Source organism: Pyxicephalus adspersus, chromosome 4 (genome assembly GCF_032062135.1).
Source record: "Pyxicephalus adspersus chromosome 4, UCB_Pads_2.0, whole genome shotgun sequence".
NCBI classification, from domain to species: Eukaryota; Metazoa; Chordata; class Amphibia; order Anura; family Pyxicephalidae; genus Pyxicephalus; species Pyxicephalus adspersus.
Window position 1 is genome coordinate 140555838 of NC_092861.1, and position 14880 is coordinate 140570717.

Sequence of the window (14880 nt, forward strand, 5' to 3'; positions counted from 1 at the left end):
CCCCCCCACCCCCCTCCACCTCCTTCTGCCAAGCAATCTTGAAAGCAAAGCCAGTTCCTGAAGTTGTATGTAAGAGGGCCAGTAATTGGTGTGTGCAGGGCCTGCACTTCATTGGTTACTGTACTCTGCCCTGGGATTGGCCTGCCCTTGACTCACAAGCCCTCTCCCTGCAGTTTGCTGTGTGTACTTTTTTTTTTAGCTGTCAGTTTGTCAGTGAGTTCCCTTATGATTGGTTGTCAGTGCTATCTCTCATATGTGTCAATTTTTTTTCCACTCTCTCTCTCTCTTCTGCTTTTTATGTAGTAAATATGGGCGGTGATTTCATTGAGACAGGAAGCAAAAAGCTTAGAATAAACACAAATGTCATATACAATTCATATATGTAAAAAAAAAAAGTCTCAGGAAACTGTTTTAAGACTTTATTATTTAGTGCTGGTAGCATCTCGGTGTTTAATTGCACTTTTCCAAATCATAAAACTACATAAATGCGCAAAGGGCGAGCAAAAGAGACAAAACTTTCCTGTTGTATGGAGAGTGGAGAATGCAAACACATTGGCCCTCATTTATTAAAGCTCCCCAAGGCTGGAGAGGATAGACTTTCATCAGTGAACCTGAGTAATCCAGCAAACCAGGAATTGATTTCTTCAAAGTCATTTGCTATTGTACTATTTCACTGCTCCTCACCTTTATGTCATGAATGTATGCAAATAACCATTTGTTAAATTTTAAAAAAAAATTAATAAAAATTATTGAACACAAAATTTGGTATTTGCTTGCAAATGTTTTGAATCCTAGACCATATCCATTCCAGGTTTGCCGGATCCTCCAGCTTTACCGATAAAAGTACATCCTCTCTAGCCTAGGACAGCTTTTATAAATCAGGCCCACTGAGTTTTGTTAATTCTCCCCTCCTATTGTGTGATACTTCCCCCACCTCCTAGATTGTAAGCTCTTCGGGGCAGGGTCCTCTCCTCCTCCCATGTCATTGTTTGTATTTGTCTATTCTATCTGTTCATATTTGTCAATTGCAACCCCTATTTAATGTACAGTGATAAAAAAGATATGGTGGAGCTTATAAAATAAATGGAGCTTCAAATAAATGTGAATTATAACTATCCTCCTGTGTCATTGTTTATATCTGTCTGTCAGTGTTCTCCCCAATCCTTTAAGCCGGGCGCACCACCCGACATATTTGGTAACCACCCAGCTGTTTCGGGGCAGGATCCTCTTCCCCTCCTGTGTCACTGTCTGTATCTGTCTCATTTGCAACCCCTATTTAATGTAGAACACTGCTTATTATGTTGCCACTATATTAATATTATTGTTTATTATTATTAATAATAATATTAATATTACATTTATAATTGGTAGCTTTGTAATCGCTCCTTGCAGCCCTAGTAAACTCGAGGTTAATTTGCGTTATTCTGGACTGTAAAGCTCATGCTCATTATTGAGGCTGCAAATGAGTGCTAGTGATCACCTTTAGCAAAAGTCAAAAGGAGCGAGTGCTGTAAAGATAGGAAAGGAGGACACAAACATACTGGGCCTGATTTATTTAAGCTCTCCTAGGCTGGAGAGGATACACTTTTATCAGTAAAGCTGGGTAATCCAGCAAACCTTGAATGGATTTCTTAAAAGTCATTTTTCTATTTGTTACAATTGTTTTTTAATCCTGGACCAGATCTATTCCAGGTTCGCTTAATCACCCAGCTTCACTGATGAAAGTGTATTTTCTGTAGTCTTGGAGAGCTTTAATAAATCAGGCCATAGGGTTTTGTTAGCTGATTGCTTTGTGATCACTCTTTGCAGCCTGGAATAACTAAGGGTTGATTTGGGCTCTTCTGGACTGTAAAGCTCATGAAAATTAATTGACAATGCAAGTGAGTGCTAGTGATCGCTTTGAAGATGAAGGAACAAGCGCTGTACAGACAAAACTGTTCCTGCTAAAGGGGAACCCAAGCGTCTTAATGGTTGTTGGGCTCTAGTGAGCTGACATGACAGTTCAGTAAGCAAAGTCGTAGGACAGTTATACTAACATTAGATTTCACCACGTTTGATCGTCTTGGTGAAGAAAATTTAGCATTTGTACAAAGCTTAATTTTGTGCTCGACTGGCTGATCTGATTGGTAATAAAACGAATTGAGTATGGTTATGTTTCCTTATAGGCAGTCATTAGTTAACATAGCCAACCCCTATACATTGCAACATATCTTGAAGAAAAAGAGAGGGTTAGTACTGGCTCCTTCACGGTTCCTTTACCTGTCTCAAGCTCCCCTGAGGAAGACAATAAGGTGAAGTGTGTCGGGTTAAAAGAGACTTACCTACCTAAACTCAGAATTTTCACTTTATATAAAAATGTAGACAACCCTGTAAGTAGAGTGAAAATTTTGTTGGTTTGCGTTTTTTTAAAAAAAAAAAAAGAAGGTGCAGCACAGCCCTCTTAATTTCCAAATAAATGGGAGCGCAGAACCTCCTGGGATATCTACGTCACGCATCTCAGGAGGCTCTTAGCTGTTCCTTTTGCACATGCCCAAGCATCTCCGGCATGTGCAGTAGGAGCCCTTTCGGCAAAAGGGAAAAAAGTTGCCGATTTCATGCACATGAGCATGGCAAGTTTTTTTTCCACCTACGTCACCCAATCTCGCGCCTGTGTCGGATGTAGGAAGAAGAACCCAGAAGAACAGACTGAAGATGGCGGCGCCTAGCCCCTCTAGCGGTATTCCGGAGTGTGGCTCGGGGTAAAAACCACATGCAAAAAGCGGTAATCCTGAGTTCCCTTGGCGTCCTGCTTGTCGGTGCAGGTCCTCAGGAGGCGTCCTCTTCCTCCGATTTTCAGTGGGGGTTTCCCAGTGACGTCGGTGCATGCGTCAGTTTGTGCAGGAGGCGCGGCGGAAAATTCAAATAATTTTGTATTGGATTCAATACAAACCACTGTAATAAATCTAATACAAAGAAATCTATATAATATATATATATATATATATATAATACATGCTACTGTACAGTTATATTATGTTTCACTATTTTTATGGACCTTTTATTTAACAGATTTTTGTGTTTTTAAAGTTTATCATTAAATGTATTAAATATTGGATATATTTCAGTGAGTTATGCCTAAGAATTATAAACCTACAATGTAAAATAAATTTCCATGCAAAACAATGTACGGCTTTTTGCATGAAAATACAGACAGAACTATGTTGCGAAGACGGATGCCGAGACAATGATGAAAGAAACCTCTGGACCGATCGACTGCTCTGCGGGATTGAAGGTAAGTGTGTTTTGTTTTGGGACATTTTTTGGTTTACTTTCTCTTTAAGGACTCCACCTCTATTGTTTCAACTAACTTATCCTCATTAAGAACTGAATAGGATGATGTTACTACAACACCCCATGTTACCTTGTGTTTGGAAACGAGGTGGGGGTAACTAAGAATACTTATTGTTTGTTACTTTTTTTAAAATAATTGGAAATAAGATTCATTGTTTGTGTTAGCAAAATAAGATAAATAGCCCCCCCAAAAACCCTTTCTCCTATTTGAATGGTAATCGATCTGTCATTTTATAGAAAGCAACTAGATTTGATTATGTGAACATACACGTGGCAAGGGTATTGTATTTCTGTCCCATTTATCCCATTTTTACCCAAAAATGTCTTGCTTACAATTGGTCATCTGCATACACATGCTAGCTAATAGTCATCCAAACAATTATGACTGCCTAAAGCAAAAATCTAGAGTGAGTACAGTAAATTTTTTAGTGTAGTGGAAGATCAGTAAATGACCGACCGTGGATAACCATTGTCATTTTTTATGGAGGAGAGCACAATGAGGTGCCTCCCACTTGTCCTCGCCCCTCTTCATAAACCAGAATGGTTCTGTGCTTTCTAAAAAAGCATAGCAGTTGTCCATGATTGGTAGTTTATCAATCCACCACATAAGATTCATCATCGGGTGACCACTATATACATGTCAGACTGTTGCCTGAAATGAGCACAACTGTTCATCTGATGTGTGTACGAAGCCTTGGATGCACTTCTTTTATCAAATCAGAAAATATATTGGAAGTGAAAATCATGTGCATGATTTTTTGTAAAATCAATTTGGTATAAATTGAACTTATATATGAAATTGTTTATTTATTAGACAGGATTTAATAACATATTACCTGGTGATCCTGCCATGCAGGTTACACTACGGTCTACCCTGGTATAGGGTACCGTGTTGTCACCATTATTATTATTAGCTAATAATTATATCTATAGCACCAACGTATTATGCAGTGCTGTACAAAGTCCATAGTCATATGAATAGCTGTCCCTCAAAGAGACTTACAGTCTAGTGTCCCTAACCTAGTCATATGTCTTTTATACAGTCTAAGGTCAATTTTGGGGGGAAGCCAATCACCCTAACTGCTTTGCTTTTGGAGAGGATACCGGAGTAACAGGAGGAAACTTAAAAAAACACGGGGAGAACCTGCAAACTCCATGCAGATAGTGTCCTGGCCGAGATTCAAACCCGAGATTCAAGTCATTTCTTAGTTCCTCTGCTTAAAACAGGTAACACAGCCATTGGCTGATGAGCTAGCATTTTTAATTAATGTAAATGTTTTGTCCATACAATTTAAATAAATAATTTTGATAGATCAGTATTATTATGATGTTTGTAGTTTTAGTTATCGCCACCAATAAACTCCTGATGAAGTGGTTTATCTGTGAAACGCATTGAAATTTAAAGTGGAAGCAAACCCAAAACAAAAAAAAATCACACTTACCTTCAATCCTGCAGAGCATTCTATCCGTCAGGAAGTTTCTTCCATCGTGTCCCATTGTCATCCCGGTATCCGTCTTTGGCCCGGCGCAGGGGGAGCACCAGGCACCGCCTTCTTCTCCTCTCTCTTATTGAGTTCTTCTTCCTATATCACCCGATCTCGCACTGCGCATGCATGAGAGCAGCAATTTTTTTCCCTCATTAATGAAATGGCTCCTTCTGTGCATGCCCGAGATGATCACCTACATCACGCATCCCCGGAGGCTTTTGGCTCCTAATCATTCTTGATTGGTTAGGTGATCGAGAATTAAAGGGGGCGGTGTGGAACCTTTTTTTTAACACTAACAAACAGAATTTTTACTTTAAATAAAAGGGTTGTCTACCCTTTTATGTAAAGTAAAAATTTTGAGTTTAGGTATGCTTTAATGAGGCCATGTTAACACTAAGGAAGAAATTATATGTATATTGGTAAATTGAGTATATGTATTGAAGTATTGTGGTTGTAAAATCAAATAACCTCATTAGTATTATTATATTGTTTGTATTTTTAGTTATCGCCACCAATAAACTCCTGATGAAGTGGTTTATCTGTGAAACGCATTGAAATTTAAAGCGGAAGCAAACCCAAAACAAAAAAAATCACACTTACCTTCAATCCTGCAGAGCAGTCTATCCGTCAGGAAGTTTCTTCCATCGTGTCCCATTGTCATCCCGGTATCCGTCTTTGGCCCAGCGCAGGGGGAGCACCAGGCACCGCCTTCTTCTCCTCTCTCTTATTGAGTTCTTCTTCTTCCTATATCACCCGATCTCGCACTGCGCATGCGTGAGATCAGCAATTTTTTTCCCTCATTAATGAAATGGCTCCTTCTGTGCATGCCCGAGATGATCACCTACATCACGCATCCCCGGAGGCTTTGGGCTCCTATTCATTCTTGATTGGCTAGGTGATCGAGAATTAAAGGGGGCGGTGCGGAACCTTTTTATTTTTTTTAAAAAGGGTTTTGCATTTTAAAAAAAACACTAACAAACAGAATTTTTACTTTAAATAAAAGGGTTGTCTACCCTTTTATGTAAAATAAACATTTTGAGTTTAGGTACGCTTTAATGAGGCCATGTTAACACTAAGGAAGAAATTATATGTATATTGGTAAATTGAGTAAATGTTATGAAGTATTGTGGTTGTAAAATCAAAAAACCTCATTAGGATGGTGAACTATGTTTAAAATGTTATTATATCATTGTTGGTGTTTTAAATGATGTGGCTACAATAAAAACAAATGTTTTTGATCATTTGACTGACTTATTCATTAAAGATTTGTGCCTGAAAAATCCCCCAGAAAAATATATGAAAAAACTTTCTTGATTGATAGTAAAAGGGAAGTGGCATAGTTGTCCTTGGGTAACCTTCTTTATAAATGGTTTACTATTTAGGCAAGTTTGCATAAGCCAAACATTTCTGTGGAAACACAAAGAATTATTAAACAGCAACAAGCACACAGTCTTGTATGAGATACATATCAGATTATGGATGTGGGATTGTTCAAAGCTCTTAGGAGGTGTAAGAAAAAAATTTAAAATGGCGCAAATTAAAAAAAAAATGTTTCCTTTATAGGTAAAAGTCAGACTATGGCAATGATTTTCAGCCTTTTACACGTGGGGGAACCATGGGATTAACTTTCAGGTCTTCAGGGAACACCGGCTATAATTACTATATCCACAGCTCACAGTATATTAGTGTGGTGGTCAGTGGGAAGAACGTCTCTTACATTGCTGGACATTGGGAAGAATGTCACCCTTACAGATAGCTAAAAAGAGCATTGGTATCTGTTAAACTGACCTGAGAGGCACAAATTGCTCTGGAGGAACCCTGGTTGAGATACACTGCTCTATAGGGTTTGTATGCCCAGGTCTGATGCTCCATCTCTATGATTGAAAGCACTGAAATACGATGAATGGAAAGGGTGAGCTAGGGACAGTCAGGCTGGAGAGGAAGGGGGTTAGATCAGGGGTGCCCACACTTTTTTGGCTTGCAAGCTACTTTTAAAATGACCAAGTCAAAATGATCTACCAACAATAAAAACTTGGACTTAATAACTCCTGTGCGTTGTTGAGTTTTTTTTCAAAATTAGGGCTCTGCGATCTACTCGCGTTGCCTTTGCAATGTACCGGTAGATCACGATCCACCTGTTGGGCACCCCTGGGCTAGATGATGCTGAAAATCCTGCAGCCAGGAAATTAGACAGGCTCAGATTGATTTACTGCAGTTTCTCATGTACATTGGGTCTGATTTATTAAAGCTCACCAAGACCGAAGAAGATGGACTATCCTAGGAGAACCTGGATGATCCAGCAAATCTGGAATGGATCTGGTCCAGGACTGGACACATTTGTCAACTAATATACATTGATTTTTAAGAAATGCATTCTATGATATAGCAGACCAACCTACTGCCAACAGCAAACCATGGAATGATCAGATGTGCAGTTAGGTCACTATGATCTGTTTAAAGTTCAAAGTTCCACTTTGAAATTGAGTGATCAGGCAGGTCATTATTGCAGAAATGGACAAGCGGTGACCCTTCTGCAATACTTACCTGCCTGAACACCACCTTCATCTGTCATAGATACCTGCCACATTCGGCTTCCACTTAGGCTTCTGCGGGACTTACACCTTCCTGACTCAGGCAACCAAGATAGTTAAAACCGGACTCCAGAAGAAGATGGGGCAAGGACAGGCAAATTGCAATCAGGCCGTTAGGATTATTTTAAAAAGGACCTACATGGTCGGAATTTTTTATCTTTTCATTTAGTACTGACAAGTTCAAAGTAGTTGCATTTTTCCAGGAACTGATGTGTGCTTCGCTTTCAAGATCAATTAAGTTTTTAATTTTTTTTTTTTCATTTCTTAATGTTTTGTTTCCTTTTATTCTAAATGCTTTTATAATATGTGTATACATTTAGGCACTAAGTAATTTGTTTTGTAAGCAACAATCTTCTCAACAAAGCAGCTAAGAATAGACAAATAACCAGGCAAAAAAGGGCCTATAGCTCCACCTGCTGATTGCAATGGAAAATGCAAAATATTCTTTAATATTTTACATTTTGCAAATTTAGGGCCATTTCAGACTTGCAGATGTTCTACTGAAGTCTAAACTATATTCCCTATTGCTCCAACTTAACTCTTAAGAGGAGCAGTTGGAAACCATCCTGTGCACGCCATTGCATTTGGCTGTGGCTGCAATAGATTGTGGTGGGGTTCCTGAAAGTGGCAACTGTGAATTGCTTTTTCTTCTCTGGAGGAAGAACAGCACCTAGACCTCAACTGCACCTAACCTCACTCAACCACAATACAAAGCAGTTATCAAGCTCTGTGGTTGACAGCAAAGTAATTGAAGAGGGGCGGCTTGGAGAAGTTAATAGCGCAGTTTTCAACCACAAGCCTGGAAGGGGTCCTAAAATTTACTACAGAAAGGGCTATTCACACCTGTGGTGTGTAACTGTGCATTTATCAGCCCCCGGGCACACAGCAAAACGATGCTGTGCATCTGGGAGCAGAGATCTGCGCTGCAGATGACCAAAGTTGCACACAACAGCAGCCATGACTCAATTCTTCAAACAACAACTGCAAAGTCAAAAGCAACTTGATGCTATTAGGTACAGTCCTGTCGTCCACTGCAGCTGCATGCCAAAAATGGTTCCATCCTCTCCCATTATCTTGAATAGAAGAGGTTGGGGCCATTGTTTACCCCATGACAGCTCACCACAGATCTAAAATGGACAAATGACTCTCCCCCCAAAAATTAACCTTCCAAATTGTTGCAGTCAAAAACAACAAAAAATAAAACTAAAAAGCCTTTTTTCATAGTTTTTCAAAATCTGTGGTCAGGTGATGCATCAGTTTCTGAATCCTCTCTCTTCCTCATTAAAGTACCTCAATGTTTTACATTGCTGCTTAGAAAATGTGTTTCTATTGGCTGTCCAGTGATGGGGTCTTCAAAGGGTCTAAAAGACTGCAGCGCCCCTTGTCTGTGGTCTCTACTCCTGCAAGAGTCACCGGTGATCGATATGTGTGGGTGGATTAAGAGGAGTGAAAAACAATCGATATGGTGAATCACTTTTTTTCCAGCTAACTGATGTTTAATGTGGAATTCAAACAAAGACAAGCTAATATTAACAAATATATAGCATGAGTTAAATTTTATAAAAAAAGACAAATATACCTGTCTGATCCTGCCAGAAATCTTGTAAGCCTCATCAGATCCTGTGCTCCTTGCCTATACTGATATCAATTACATTGTTTTCAAATATCTCTGTGTACTGCAGAACACCAAGTTATAGAAGAGAGTAAAAGTTGTTTGTAGTCCTTTTCCAATGGTGATAATGCTGCACCTCCATAAACACAGTACAAGCAGTAAGTGTTGTCAACCTAGAAATAAAGGTGCATTATTGACAGGATCACTAGGTGCAAAAAAATTAAAAACTGATACAGCCACAACATTTACTGGTAAGATGTATTATATTGCACATTTGTGAGTGGGTTTAGGTGTGGAGGGCATCTGAGGTTCTTTATCACTTTTGATCTTTCTGTCCATCTACATAACGTTGACAACATGTATTCATGCCCATGCTTTCTGTTTTGATGGGTTTTTGACTTATATGTGTTTTTTCTATATAGTTCTACACCTGTGAAAAGTCCCTTACGTCTTCGTCAAAACCACAACTCTTTAAAAGAATTATTAAAAATGAAAATAAAAGCAGCATTATGGAACTACAATGTATATGCAGCTTTGTTCCAGCTTGTAGAAATCAGCGATCAGTCATACCAATATCAGCGTAGAATATATATATACTGTGTATATATATATATATATATAAATATATGTTTATATATATATATATATATATATATATATATATATTTATATATATAAAGTGCACTCATTATATATGGCGCTAATAGTGCAGACAAATTTATTAAATCACAAAACTCTTTCTCCATAATAACTTTTAATGCGCATCTAAATTTTCATTGATGTGCCTTTTGTAAATTATTATCATGAAAAGCTCCAGGAATCTGTCACTGCTGGAACCCCCCAAAGCGATCATCTTTACTACCATCTTTTCTGGGTCTACCCATGGCCATTGGATAACCATTAATGGTAAAATTCATGGCAATGTGTAAGAGTTACATATCCCAAGCAATCTGGTCTTTTCAGGGCAGTGCCATGCAATGTAAACAAAGAACAAAAGCCACCATGATCACAAAGAAAGTTTTTTATTGTTCTTTTTTCAACTTTGCATGTATCATCTGCCAAAAAGCTCATTTAAAAGCAGAGCATTTCAAAACCCATCTTTTCAAACTTGCCCACCCTGTCTTTTTCTGTCTCCTAAACCCTCACTACTCACCCACCATTCCATACCCACTTCTTATTGTGTGATACTTCCCCCTTTTCTTGGATTGTAAGCTCTTCTAGTCAGGGTCCTCTCCTTCTCCTGTGTCACTGTCTGTATCTGTAATTTTCATCCCGTTTAATGTACAGTGCTGTGTAATATGTTGGCACTATATAAATCCTGTTTATTAATAATAATAATAATAATAATAATAATAATCAGATATAACATTTACATTTGTAGATTCAAGACTTAGCATGCATATGTAGGCCACATCGCCCACTTTCTAGAACTCAGTAACCTTATTCTTTTCTGTCTAGCAGGGATTTGTTAGTCTCATGTATGTGGAGAAGCAATTATTAAAATGAGAGTTCCCATAGAATGTAGTTTCTAAAGAAAGCAGCTAAGCACTTATGTGACATTATGTGACAGTACATGGGCGCCATCTTCTCCTTTTAGCTTTACAAAAGAGATGTGGAATGGATGATGCCATAGTATAAGCCAAAGAGCGCTGTGAAATGCCTACTGAGAAGGCCATGTTAAATTTGCAATCTGAACCCAAGTGGCAACTACAGGATAAAAGGAAGACAGCTCCCTTGGTCCTTTGGTGTTGCTCCTTTGCTGAGCAAACAATAAAACCATCATCCAGGTTTAGACTACACTGGGCCTAGGTCAAGAACACACATCGAGTTTGACCTGAAAAATAACCTCCTGCCAGAGACCTTACACTTAAAACCAGCTGCAGAGATAGGGAAGTGCAAAGTGTGCCAATGCAGGAATGATCTAGAGACATCTTAGCCAACAACGGCTCCAAGTCAGTTCTGCACAGGGGCCCTACTGTTGGCTGTTGGTGAATAGACAAGCTGGGACAACTGAAGTTTGGCACCAAAGGACTTTGTATCACAGACAGGACCCTAAAAGAAGATTCTGTGAGACATGGTGCAGAAGCTACAGACTACAAAACCAAACAGCCACAAGCTTAGACCAAGTGGCATGGACATACATCACCACCTAAAATACTGATTGCCCAAGCAGATCATAGTTGAGAAGCAGTGGAGTGCAGCATACATGCTGTTCTCCATAGGCTGGAAGAAGCATCAGCAAACCCTATCCCCTTCTCCTGGAAGTCTCATGGAGACTCTGGACCTGAAGCTGCGGCACTGATTCCACTACCCAAGCTAGCCCATACCATAACTAATACCATAAATACCATACCATAACATAATATACAAACTGGTTCAGCCATAACATAATCTCTTTGCATGGTAGAGATTTTTTTTTCAAAGCTTTCATTAGTATTTCAATGAGGGGGTAAAGTGTCTGCATGAAGGCACTTGCAATGAGATGCCTTTACTCACCTATACCTGCATAGAGCTCTGGAGTGGGAGTACAAATAATTGAACATTAGCCAAACACTCATAACATACATATAATATACACAGGAATAAAAAGATCTCACGCTGTGAGATTTTAGTGAGCTTTACCTAAAAATACTACACCAAAGTTTTTTTGTTTAACCTCAAAATGTGACCTGAATCTCACCTATTTGCAAAAGAGGGCAGGCTATGCTTTTGGCCACAAATTGAACTTAGGTTCCAAGAAACAGAATTAAACTCTTGGTGTACAGGATACCATTTGCTACGTAATATACACCCCAATGCCATGGCTACTAGTTGGCTACATGAAAGTGAAGAGGGCACCCTGATACTTTGGTCACATCCCAAGCTCAATTTGCTTAACTCCAATGCACCTAACCCCTCACAGACATTCTGCACTTTTTGCACCACAATGACATCCATGAAATGGTTAAAAAATCTCCAGTGATTCATTGCTGCATAATCTTACATCCCAATTTTATGGGTGCACGTATTTGCTGTGAACATCCGGCAGTGGTTTTCTTGGCGGTATAACACTTTACATATAAAATCTCACATCCTCAATCAAAGGTCAGTTTATAGGAAGAAATCTAAACAATCGCCACAACACAACCTCATTTTTAATGAATAATCTTCCATTGTCCCCCTCCTGACCCCATTTCCATGCAATAGACTAATGATTCAGTGTCCCTTTCTCGTCTGCAAAAACTTTGGGAAGATGCCGTGCTTAGTGCGAAACGCATCAGGTAAGAGCTAGTTTCAGCTTGCCATTTTTATTGAAGGAAGAATATTTTTGTGTGTTACAGTTTGCAACGTTTCTGGTAGGGTTGAAATAAAAATGGTGACGGGTTTGAAGGATAAAACACAGACAGACCACAAGAAGCTGTAGTTCTGTGGGAGAAAATAGAGGGATGATTGCAACCTTTAAATTTAATAAGGTTTAGGAGGTTCAGTATTTTAAATATGAAGCCAAGATCAAAAGTTCAAAACCAACCTCAGAAAGTAATATTTTACTGAAAGAGTGAAAGAGTAAATGACGCCTGGGTTTAAAGCAGAGGTTGGGGGTCAGTAGGAGCTATTTCAGATCCACAATGAGCCTCAGCATTCTGCCGTTGGCTCAGCCATGGCCCCTACTCCTACTGAAGTGTATGGAAGAGGTAAGAAACCATTTTTTGCACACGGCGGATCATGGCATGGTTCCCCAATGTGACGTATCATATTTGGCTGACCAGTTGTTGTTTGAAGATTTGTACCGTTTGCAAATTCAGTAACGTGCAGTGCGGTTTGCCACTCCCCAGAACTCAGCAGCAGCTTGCATTCAGACGCATTGGTTCACGCCATGGGTTTGAAAGTGGATGCCAAGGTGCTTGGAACAAACAAAGATTTATATTTAGAGAAATAAACCAAAAATTCCAAAAAGGGTAAGACTCCATGGACAAGTTGTTTTTTTCTTGCTCTTGATATGATACGATATGATATCGAAAAGATTTGGTAATTTGCATGACTGTCTGGAATACAAATTCTTTCTCATGTATATGGCCAGGCATATTAAAGTAAGGGTCGGTTTAGACTGCTTGGAGATTGAGAGGTTCCATGTGGCTCTAAGCAGCTGGCACCTTGAAAGCTGCTTGGGCACTCATAACGCAGCGCTGGTTCTTAAAGAAGCAGTGTCTGCAGATTGGATAGCTGGTGGCAGTGAGCTGTATTGTACTGCCCACTGCTGCCTCAGTTCATTCTCAATAGGGATAATTCCAAGTTACATGTAGCATCTCTCCCAAGGGAACGGGTGACTGGCATGGGTAAACAGTACCCACACTGGAACTTTACTGATAGTGTGAACATAGCCTAAGGGCAGGGTCAGATCTGCCTTGGGGGACAAATGATCCTGCATGGCTTCTCATGGCTAGCACCACAGACCTGGTTCCTAAAGTACCAGCATCTATACATTTTACAGTGGATGGCAGTAAGCAGGACCTTACCGCTTACTGCCTGTCATTCCCTATGAAGCTGCCACCGGGGGAAGCTCCATGCAGCATCTCCCGAGAGGGAAGGGCATGAACAAGCAGTAAATACACCGCAACTTCACCGCCAGTCTGAACACTGCCTAAACCTCCTATGTAAGGCTACATACACGCGTCAGATGATTCTCAACAACTCAGGGATGATATTGGATAAAAATATTGCGCTCGTCGTTTGTGGATCCATCCTGGCGGATCCACAAATGATCGTAATGAAGGTGAAGGAGAGCACAGTGGGGTTCCGCTCCGTCGTTCTCTCCCTCCCCTCTCCATAGAGCAGAACGATGCTGTATGTACAGAGCTCGTTCATGCATTGTGCAGCGCTTTGTCGTTGGAAAGGATCATTAAATATCCTTTCCAATAACGTGTGTACCCAGCCTTACCTCTGGATGCGTTGTACTATTTACATAACAATAATCTATTTTTATAGACACAGAGACTGAACTCTGCACCATATAATAAACACAACCGAAGCATGTTTTTTATTGGTTTACTGTCCTAAATTGCAGCTTTTTGCTATTTTTTGGCACAAGTTCAATGAATTACTGGGATAGAAATGTTTTCAGTGCCACCAGGAGATGGTGAAAGACACTGCACCCTTAGAAAAACATTTTGAGTGGAACTCCAGACATCTTTTTGTTTTTAAACAAAGCAGATGTTGTGCGTGCTGAGAAGAATTTCTCTTCACTTCCTGTCATAGTAATAGATGTCACTAAGAAGGAAAACACAGGATTTTTATTTTCAGATAGAAACAGAAATGGTAACAATTAAAAAGTAGCTCTGGTCTAGATCAGTGTTTCCCAACCAGGGCTCCTCCATAGGTTCATTAAACAGTTTTAGTGACACCAACGATCCTTGTGGCTTTGTTTAAGGGTGACATTCTTCCCAATGACCAGCAATGTAAGAGGAATTTTCCCTACCATGGGCAGCATGGTGGCTTAGTGGTTAGCACTCTGACCTTTGCAGCGCTAGGTCCTAGGTTTGAATCTTAGCTGGGACACCATCTGCATGGAGTTTGCAAGTTCTCCCCGTGTTTGTGTTGGTTTTCATCCGGGTACTCCAATTTCCTCCAAGATTCCAAAAACATGCAGTTAGGTTAATTTGCTTCCCCCCAAATTGACCTTGGACTGTATTAATGACGTATGGCTATGGTAGGGACATTACATTGTGAGCTCCTTGAGGGACAGCTAGTGACATGACTATGGACTTAGTACAGCGCTGCATAACATGTTAGCAATATACAAACACTGTATAATAATAATAATACCGACCTCCTCACTAATGTACTGTGAGCTGTGGATATAGTAAAACCCATTTTTTTCGAACTT